Source organism: Zea mays, chromosome 7 (genome assembly GCF_902167145.1).
Source record: "Zea mays cultivar B73 chromosome 7, Zm-B73-REFERENCE-NAM-5.0, whole genome shotgun sequence".
NCBI lineage: Eukaryota > Viridiplantae > Streptophyta > Magnoliopsida > Poales > Poaceae > Zea > Zea mays.
In genome coordinates this window covers 41108314-41119409 of record NC_050102.1, presented here as the reverse complement: position 1 = coordinate 41119409, position 11096 = coordinate 41108314, and positions in this window count along the sequence as shown.

The following is an 11096-nucleotide window of genomic DNA, read 5'->3' as shown; positions in this document are numbered from 1 at the left end:
AACGACGGAGTACACGTAAGCAGCCACGGCTGACCGAGCCGAGGGACTCCTACGCCTTCGGGATACGGATACCTCACTCATCACCTTCTGCGATAAGTAACTCGCGTTCGGATAAAGTGATTCCGCGGACCGAACAAGTCTTCACGTTCGGAAGCTCTTCTGCCGAGGCGGTCCTTCAAGCCTTCTCGACTGAATCGGTGACAGGGCCTCGTGGACGGGCGAAAGTACGCGTAAGCGGCAAGGCCGACCGAGCCGAGGGACTCCCACGCCTCTGGGATACGGATACCTCACTCATCACCTTCCGCGAGAAGCAACTCTCGCCCACACAAACATCCCTGTTACCGACGGAAAGTACAGATGCTCGAAATAAGAGGAAAGGAGACGCGACTTTACGACGCAGCGAGGGTGTGTTTTCTGGCCTCGGCGGCCGCAGAAGGCACACGCTACAAGATAATCTGATCCTGCAGGCTCGGATCTTCACGCTGGAAGGGGGCTACAGCACCCTCGGAATCGACGACGCCTTCAGCGAGATCCGACCCAGCCTCGGACGGCGACGCGGTCCGGGGACTTCTCCGGGAATCCGGCCCGAGCAGGCAGCTCAGCCGGTTACCCCTGGGGCCTCGGCCAACCATCTTCCAAGGGCGCCAACCCGACCCGAGGCCTCGGCTGATCGACTCCGGCGTCAGCCCCGCTGACGGGCAACCCGGCTAGGCTCCGGCCAACCAGGTTCCCATTTTCGAGCCAACTCCGCCTCTGTTTGTACTGATATCGCTACCCCTGGCCTCGGCTCATCGAAGAGCGGCCAAGGGGTCCCTTTAACTGAGCTAGAGGAGCCTCAGACAACAAGGCCGATCGAGCCGAGGGACTCCTACGCCTTCAGGATACGGATACCTCACTCGTCACCTTGACACGGGGCGACTCATGCTTGGTGAAGCGGTTCAGATAATCGACAGGTGAGACTTAGTGCTCGAAAATAAAGAAAAAACACGGCTCAGTGCCGAAATTACATACATGTTCAGGCCTCGACAACCACAATGAACAAAAACACTGGCAATCGAAGTGCCATTACAAACGGAACTCTGGTTCCCCCTCCGTAGGTACGAACAACCCCACTCCGAGGGGGAAGGCCTGCGGAGCAACGGAAGGCCGACGAACGACGCGCCGTCACCTGCTCCAGCAGCGGCGACGACGACGACTTCTGCTCCAGGGGGTCGAACAGCGGCAGCACTGGCCTCAGGGCGGGTGCCGCTGCCAGGAGGCCCCCGCCCGCGCCAAAACTTGTGAGGCAAGGGCGGGCAGAAGTCTGTAGAGTTGAAGGTCGGTCCGTGGCCAGCCTTGGCTGTCTCGCCGGCAGGAGAACCTCTTCAAGCTGCCGTGGCGGACGCCGGCGCCGCAAGCGGCTTCGAAGCTACTCGCGTCCGAGAACCAGGCACGGTACAGCTGCCAGCGCCACGGACGACGACCGCCCTTCCCTCTGATCACTGAGTGAAGGAGCGGGCCGCCGCCCACGCGGGGGCCGACCTCAACTCGGCGCACTCCCCTCCCCAGCCCTGGTGATGAAAATCCTTGAGGCTGAGGGAGGGGCAGGGGCCGCAGCCCGGCTCGCCTTCCCCCACCATCAAGCTGGAGGTCACCATCTTGGGTGACCGCCAGCGGGGGGAAGCGACCGGGCTGCATGATGAAAATCCTTGAAGCCGAACGATGGCTAAAAGGTACCAACTCCCACGGAGTTGCGTTCCTCCAATGAGGAGGCGGAAAGACGGCGGATACCCCCCATCCGGGGGCTTGGAAGATGGAAAGACACGACACATAAGGGAGGAAGAAGACATGGTTGCCTTCCGAAAGGGATCGCCCTCCTTTTAAAGGCAACTCTCCCTACGTGCGCCCCCGAACGCCACGGGCTGAGTCTTCTCCAACACGCTCCAAGGCCCTCCCCTGCGGCTCGGGGGCTGGGTCCCGCATGTCATGCAAACCGGCTCAGAGCAGAAGAAGCCAAACCGCCGCGCGTGGTGCACACAACCGCCCAGCGGTTACAGGCGACCCCCCACTTTTGCCCAGACCAACGGGCGGAAGGGGCGGGCAGCCATGCAGGCGGCATGCAACCGCGCCAGGTGGACGCGCTTCTCCGACTTCTGACACGCCAGCTTGGAGGCCCAGGCCCACGCGTCACGCAACCAGCGCGCCAGTTGCTGCATGCAAGCAACCGCACCGCCACTTGCACCACCGTCGCACCTCTTCGGTTGCGGAACCTATGCCGCGACTCGAGACGACCCGGCGCACGACCCAGCAGCGCCAGCCTGGCGCGACGGTCAATGCGGCCGAAAGTGGGCCGGCAGTAATGACGGTGGCAGGCGGGCGGGAGCAGCAGTCACGTCGTCAGCCAGGCTCACGTCCCATCCAGGGACAGCAAGAGAGCCTCCTCCCACGGCGTGAAGACGGTGCGCCCATGATCCGTTCCTCGAAACGGCTCGCGCACGCGCAACGGCCGCCCCGCCAACCACTCGCCCCGTCGCATTAACTCCGCGACGAGACAGGCGGCGCCTCTGGCAGGAGCAGCGGGCGACGCTTCGCCTTCGCCGTAATAACCGCGCCAAAAAAGGTACGCCACGTCGTTCGATTTCGTATCCTTTTCCTTTTTTCCTCTTTCTCTATCTCTTGCAACAGGGACCGGGAAAGGGGGATACCCCGAAAAGGATCCTTCTCTGCGAAGGAACCAGGCTCCGAGCCCCCCCTACTGATCAGAGGTTCGAAGGCTGGCCCTCCGAAGGGTTCAACAGTCGCCTCAGATCGCGTGGGCCTGACACCCACTACTGGTCAGGGGTTCGAAGGCCGGCCCCTCGAAGGGCTCCATGGCCGCCTCAGGCTACTCGGGCTCCGTGCCCATTACTGATCAGGGGTTCGAAGGCTGGCCCCCGAAGGGTTCACAGTCGCCTCAGACACCGAGCGAGGGATGACCAGGGGTACGTTCGATACATAACCGAGGCTCGGGCTGTGCTCCCGAGGTACCCTAGGACATTTCCGAGACCAGCGGGAACGATCTTGTAACGGAATCCCATCGGAGGGAGGCATCGAGCCCTCGGACCCCGTCGCCAGGGGACTGGGTCCGGCAGATCACCCGCAGGTACTTTTGGGCGTGCCTCTGGGCCCCTAGCCGACCCCCAACGAAAGGGACACGGACGTCCACTCGGATCACCCGCTTGCAGCTCACCGGAGACACCATGTTCGGTGCCCATCGAGGGTAACATGGCGCTCTCCCCCCCTCCTCCTTGCGGAAAGGCGACGCAGGGGCGTATGTAAAAAAGCCGAGTCTGTCCCTGATCGTCCTCTCGCCCTGTGCGGAGGCTCGGGGGCTGCTCTCGCAAACCCGGCTCCGGCCAGACCGTTGACAGCGTCAACATACCAGCCCGAGAGCTTGGGCCCCGACCGTGCACCCGGGCTACGGCCAGTTCGCATGAGGGAACGACCAGACCAGCCGAAGCATTACGCAAGGCATTAAGACCTCGAAGGAGTGAAAGCACTCCTCCGAGGCCTCGGGGGCTACACCCGGCGGGTGCGCTCGCGCGCACCCACCGGAACAAAATGCAACCGAGGAAGGCTGGTCCCCTTGCAAAAAAGTGCGACGAAAGCCTCCAAGCGAGTGCTAACACTCCCTTCGAGGCTCGGGGGCTACTGTCGGGGACCATAATTAGGGGTACCCTCAAGACGCCTAATTCTCAGCTGGTAACCCCCATCAGCATAAAGCTGCAGAGGCCTGATGGGTGCGATTAAGTCAGGGATCAGTCCATATGAGTGACTCGATCACGCTTCGCCCGAGCCTAGCCTCGGCCAAGGGCAGCCGACCTCGAGGGACTTCCGTCTCGCCCGAGGCCCCCCTTTTAACGGCGGACGCATCTCCGACTCGCCCGAGGCCTTGGCTTCTCTAAGAAGCAACCCTGACTAAATCGCCGCACCGACTGACCGAGTTGCAGGAGCATTTAACGCAAAGGTGGCCTGACACCTTTATCCTGACGCGCGCCCCCCGGCAGAGCCGAAGTGACCGCCGTCACTTCGCCGCACCACTGACCGGTCTGACAGAAGGACAGCGCCGCCTGCGCCGCTCCGACTGCAGTGCCACTCGATAGAGTGAGTCTGACAGGCAGTCAGGCCTTGCCAAAGGCGCCATAGGAAGCTCCGCTCCGCCCGACCCCAGGGCTCGGACTCGGGCTAAGACCCGGAAGACGACGAACTCCGCTCCGCCCGACCCCAGGGCTCGGACTCGGGCTAAGACCCGGAAGACGACGAACTCCGCTTCGCCCGACCCCAGGGCTCGGACTCGGGCTAAGACCCGGAAGACGACGAACTCCGCTCCGCCCGACCCCAGGGCTCGGACTCGGGCTAAGACCCAGAAGACGACGAACTCCGCTCCGCCCGACCCCAGGGCTCGGACTCGGGCTAAGACCCGGAAGATGACGAACTCCGCTTCGCCCGACCCCAGGGCTCGGACTTGGGCTAAGACCCGGAAGACGACGAACTCCGCTTCGCCCGACCCCAGGGCTCGAACTCCGCCCGGGCCTTTGCCGAACGATCTCCGCCTCGCCCGACCCGGGGGCTCGGGCTCGGCCTCGGCCACGGAAGACAGACTCGACCTCGGCTTCGGAGGAGCCCCCACGTCGCCCAACCTAGGGCACAGGCCCGCCACGTCAACAGGAAGCGCCATCATCATCCTACCCCGAGCCGACTCGGGTCATGGAGAACAAGACCGGTGTCCCATCTGGCTAGCTCCGCCAGATGGGCAATGATGGCGCCCCACAAGCTCTGTGACGACGGCGACTCTCAGCTCTCTTACGGAAGCAGGTGGACGTCAGCAAGGACTCGACCGCTCCGACAGCTGTCCCTCCGCCAGGCTCCGTTGCTCCTCCGACAGCCACGACATCACGCCAGCAGGGTGCCAAGATCTCTCCGGCTGCCACATTGGCATGTACTTAGGGCGCTAGCTCTTCCTCCGCTAGACACGTAGCACTCTGCTACACCCCCATTGTACACCTGGATCCTCTCCTTACGCCTATAAAAGGAAGGACCAGGGCCTTCTTAGAGAAGGTTGGCCGCGCGGGACGAGGACGGGACAGGCGCTCTCTTAGGGCCGCTCGCTTCCCTCACCCACGTGGACGCTTGTAACCCCCCTACTGCAAGCGCACCCGACCTGGGCGCGGGACGAACACGAAGGCCGCGGGATTTCCACCTCTCTCACGCCCGTCTCCGGCCACCTCGCTTCTCCCCCCTTCGCGCTCGCCCACGCGCTCGACCCATCTGGGCTGGGGCACGTGGCACACTCACTCGTCGGCTCGGGGACCCCCCGGTCTCGAAACGCCGACACTAACTTTTATTGTTTTCAATTAACGAAGATGTTTTCTAACGAAGATTATTTATGTGCAGAGTATGCTGCTGAGCAAAGCTTTGAAAATGCAGCAAGATTTGGAAGATAAAAAACACGAGGTTATAATTGAGAATTTAGAAAGCAAAATAAAAGACCAATCAGTTGCTCTTGAAAAGAAAGACTTCGAGCTTCAGACAACCGAAGGCTTATTGGCAGAGGCTGAAGCTAAAATAGCAGAATTGAATGCGAAGCTTCTCTCCCAATCAGAAAGCTTCAAACAAGAAAAACAGAAGCTTAATGCAAAATTTGAGGCCGAGATCCATAAAAGTTCAGATTTGAAAAAATCATTAACAAGCCTTCAAAATAAATGTCTGGAGTTCAGTAATCGATGTGTTCAACGGCTGAAGCAGGTCTTCTATTCGGTTGGAGCCAGCAGCGAAAAATTTAATCCTTCATCTGAAGACCTGCCAGGAGCCTTCGAACATATCGATGGTGAAATTGAAGACCTTGAAGAAGTTATAGCTGGACATGGTGACTTTTGTGCCCTGGTAGCTTCTCGGGGCACAGCTGTCGCCTTCCTGAAATCTGGCTGCGAACATGGAAAGGTTATCAATAGACCTAATTTCAGCTTATCACCAGCAGACCTGGATAATATTCCCAACCTTGCTCGAAGCATAGCAAATAGATTTATAAAACTGGTATGGACAAAGGGTGGACGAAGCAAAGATGGTGATGAAGCTCGGAGTCATCTTAAGCCGGTAACAAAATCATACCTTGTGCTTACCTCTTCCTTCGAACTTGAATTTTGCTTACAATACTTGAATACGTACAGGATGACGAAGCCGAGGCCGAAGCTAAAGAGTAAGAAGACGAAGCCGAAGCTTAACGGATGACGAAGCCGAAACCGAAGCCGAAGCTTGAATAGATAACTGTAGAAACAACTCTAAAAATCCTTGTAATAAACTTTGTAAAGAGCAATGTAATTAATTTTTACTCTGTGAACTTTGTCCATACCTTGTAATATATTCTTACCTTTCTATCAATGTATAGAGTGCTTTGGTGTCGACGAAATTAGCATTTTTCAACCGAAGGCGAAAAACACCTTCCCTTCTTTTCGTACACAGCGAAGCATAAAACTGCTTCTTTTTCTTTTTGCCGGAGCCTTGTCTTTAGAGCCGAAGCAACTGTCTGTGTTATGATGACGATGATCCTATGTATGTATAAATGAATGTTTATGAATGCAAATGTATGATGTAATGTACCATGCAAATGAATGTCCAAACACACGCATACGAAGCCACAACCAAAGTCTTCATTCCCTTAGGAATAATCAAAGTCTCTTTGCCGTTTATTTTTCGGCTTTACCGCTTACTTTTCGGTGTATCAGTGCTGACTTTTCGCTATAAGTTCTGCATTCCCTTAGGAACGTCTTTTGAACTTCTTTGCCTTCTATTTCGGCGGTATCGCGTTGACTTTTGACGCTTCGCCTTATATTTCAGTGAAATCAGCGTTGACTTTTCGCTGTAAGCTCTGCATTCCCTTAGGAACAACTTTTGAGCAGAAAACTTGCGCTGCGCTCCCTTAGGAACGGCTTTTTGTAGCTTCGTCGTGCTCTGCATCCCCTTAAGGACGTCTTTCGAGCTTCTCCCTATTTTTTCTTTTCTCTTTGCACTCGATGATGCATGCTCAGCTTTTACATTTACATCTTTGGGGGATATTGCTCTTGTAGAGCTGAAATAAGAAAAAGAGAAATTACATGCTATGGCCCCGTTAAAAACCTTTCTCCCCCTTTGTAAAGGAAAAGGGTGCCATAGGAAAAAATAAAAAGATTACATGAAGCTACACATAATATCGCCGAAGCTCATCCGCATTCCAAGATCTCGGAATGTCGTTGTCGTCCATATCCTTCAATCTGTAAGAACCGGGTCTTGACGAAGATACTACCAGAAAAGGTCCTTCCCACTTCAACTGTAGCTTGCCTACTGTATCTGGGTTGGCAACTCTCCGAAGTACCAAGTGCCCTGGCCTGATATTTTTTAATAGAACTTTTCTGTCACGCCATTTTATTGTTTCGGCTTGATATTTATTGATGTTCTCCATAGCCTGAAGCCTGATTCCTTCTATAGCATCTTTTGCCATAGAATAATCAACTTCGTCCTCTGCCGCAGCCACTGTTCTTATTGATCCTGCTTTAGCTTCTTCCGGGGTTATTGCTTCGTCACCAAACAGTAATTTGAATGGTGTAAAGCCTGTTGACCTTGACATTGTTGTGTTGTGTCTCCACACCACTTTGATTAATTCATCTGGCCACTTTCCCCTGGGCTGATTGAAGATTAATTTCATTATTCTCGTCATTATAATGCCATTAGCTCTTTCGACAAGTCCATTTGACTCCGGATGTCTAACCGATGCAAAATGGATCTTCGTGCCAATTTGCTCACAGAAGTCTTTGAAAGCTTCGGCATCAAACTGTGTTCCGTTGTCCATAGTAATAGCCTTCGGCACTCCGAAGCAACAAATAATATTTTGCTAGAAAAATTTCTGAACAGTGACCGAAGTTATTGTGGCTAAAGGCTTCGCCTCAATCCATTTGGAAAAATATTCTACCGCCACCACAACATATTTTAAATTTTCTTGTGCTGGTGGAAGTGGGCCTAGCAAATCAAGGCCCCACTTTTGCAACGGCCAAGTGGGCTATATTAACTGAGTCAGAGATGAAGGCTGTTTTTGATCTCTTGCACATTTTTGACAGCCTTCACACTTTTGGACTAATTCTGCTGCATCCGAAGCTGTCTTCGGCCAATAAAATCCTTGACGAAAAACTTTCCCCAGCAAGGGCCTAGATTCGATGTGAGATCCACACAGACCTGCGTGTATTTCCTTCATCAATTCTATACCTTCAGCTCTGGACAAACATTTAAGCAATGCAGAGCAAACTCCATGTTTGTATAACTCCCCTTCTATTATTACATATGGTCGAGCTCTTGCCTCTATTCTCTTGCTATAAGCTTCGTCATCTAAAAGGCAATTGCCCTGGAGAAAAGATATAATCTCAGTTCTCCAATCTTCACTATGAACAGGAGATATATTGAGCACTGCTCTTTCAAGGAGTTCCACCGAAGGTGCTCTTATTGTCTCAAAGAATACTTCTGAAGGTAAAGGCAGCCCCTGCGCCGCTGACTTGGCTAGCAGATCAGCATGCTCATTTTCTCCTCGTGGAATATTCTTGACAGAAAACCCTTCGAAAGAAGCTTCAAGCCTTCGAACTGTATCCAAGTATTTCTCAAGTTTCGGGTCTCTTGCTCTACAACTCTTGTCAATATGACCAGAAATAACTTGGGAATCGGTTTTGAGAACCGCCCTTCTTATCCCCATTGCCTTTAATTTCCGAAGCCCCAAAAGAAAAGCTTCGTATTCAACAATATTATTTGTGCAGCTGAAATCAAGTTTCACTGCATAGCATGTTCTGACTTTGAAAGGTGCAACTAAAACAGCAGCTGCACCTGCCCCAAAGGTTCCCCAGGAACCGTCGCAAAACACTGTCCAAGCTTCAGCATCTTTACTTGCTTCTTCTTCTTGAGCCCCTGGCGTCCAGTCAGCGATGAAGTCGGCTAACGCCTGGGACTGGATCGAGGATCTATGCACATAATCAATGCTGAATTCGTTGAGTTCCGCAGCCCACTTTCCAATCCTTCCAGTAGCTTCTCTGTTCCTCATAATATCCTTCAAAGGCTGTGATGAGGGGACAATTATATGGAATGCTTGAAAGTAATGCCGAAGCTTCGTGGAGGCCATTAAGACAGCATATAACACCTTCTCCAATTCTGTATAATTTTTCTTTGATAAACTGAGGACTTCGGAGACAAAGTATACTGGGGCTTGCTTTTTAGTTTGTCCTTCAAGCTTCTCCTGGACAAGTACCGCACTCACTGCAGAGTGCGAAGCTGCCACATACAATAGCAGAGGAGCCCCTAGCGCGGGTGGAGTTAGCGTTGTTAGATATATCAGATACTGCTTCAGTTCTTCGAAGGCTTTCTGCTGAGCTGATCCCCATTGAAAGACTTCGGCTGACTTCAGCACTTCAAAGAATGGTAAATTTCTCTTTGCTGATCTAGATATGAATCAGTTCAAAGATGCCAGTCTTCCTGTCAGCCGCTGAGCTCCCTTCTTTGTACTTGGCGGCTCCATCCGAAGAATAGCTTCAATTTTATTTGGATTAGCTTCGATTCCTTTTGTTTAAACTAGACAACCAAGGAATTTTCCCTTCTTTACTCCGAAGACACATTTTTCTGGATTCAACTTCAGGCCAGCTTGCCTAAAGTTGGCAAATGTTTCCTGGAGATCAGCAATGTGATTTTCTTGCTTCGTGCTTTTTACTATGATATCATCAACATATGTTAGCACATTTTTGCCAATCTGAGAATGAAGGACTTTCGCTGTCATTCTGCTGAAGCTTCCTCCAGCATTCTTGAGCCCCTCAGGCATCCGAAGATAGCAATATGTACCACTGGGGGTTATGAAGCTGGTTTTTGGTTCATCTTCCTTCTTCATCCAGATTTGATGGTAGTCTGAATAACAATCTAGTAGACTCATGAGCTCTGACGAAGCTGCTGCATCTACTAGAGAATCTATCCTTGGTAATTGAAACTCATCCTTCGAACAAGCCTTGTTGAGATCAGTAAAATCAATGCACATTCTCCATTTGCCATTGGCCTTCTTCACCATAACTGTGTTAGCTAGCCATTCTGGGTATTTTACTTCTCTGATAACTCCAGCGCTAAGAAGTCTTTTCACTTCATTCCGAGCACCTTCGGCTTTGTCATCAGACATTTTCTAAAGCCTCTGCTTTCTGGGTCTGAAGGATGGATCGACATTGAGCGAGTGTTCAATGACATCCCTTGTCGGGGACCGTAATTAGGGGTACCCCAAGACTCCTAATCTCAGCTGGTAACCCCCATCAGCATAAAGCTGCAAAGGCCTGATGGGCGCAATTCAGGTCAAGGCTCCGTCCACTCAAGGGACACGATCTTGCCTCGCCCGAGCCCAGCCTCGGGCAAAGATAGCCGACCCAGGAGGATTCACGTCTCGCCCGAGGGTCCCCTCAAGCAACGGGCACATCTTCGACTCGACCGAGGCCCAGCTCGGGCAGGCTTCGCGGAGAAGCAACCTTGGCCAGATCGCCTCGCCAACTGACCGGATCGCAGGAGCATACAATGCAAGGATCGCCTGACACCTTATCCTGACGCGCGCTCCTCAGTCGACAAGGCCGAAGTGACCGCAGTCACTTCGCCGCTCCACTGACTGACCTGACAGGAAAACAGTGCCGCCTGCCCTGCCCCGACTGCCGTGCCACCCGCCAGGGTGAGGCTGACAGCAGCCAAGTCCAGCCTTGGGCGCCATAGGAAGCTCCACCTCGCCCGACCCCAGGGCTCGGACTCAACCTCGACTCCGGAAGACGGTCTCCGCCTCGCTCGACCCCAGGGCTCGGACTCCACCTCGACCTCAGAAGACGGTCTCCGCCTCGCCCGACCCCAGGGCTCGGACTCAACCTCAACACCGGACGACAGACTCCGCCTCGCCCGACCCTAGGGCTCGAACTCAACCTCGACCTCGGACGACGGTCTCCGCCTCGCCCGACCCCAGGGCTCGGACTCAGCCTCGACCTCAGAGGAGCCTCCGCCTCGCTCGACCTTGGGCTCGGACCAACCATGCCGCAGGGGGGGTACATCATTACCCTACCCCT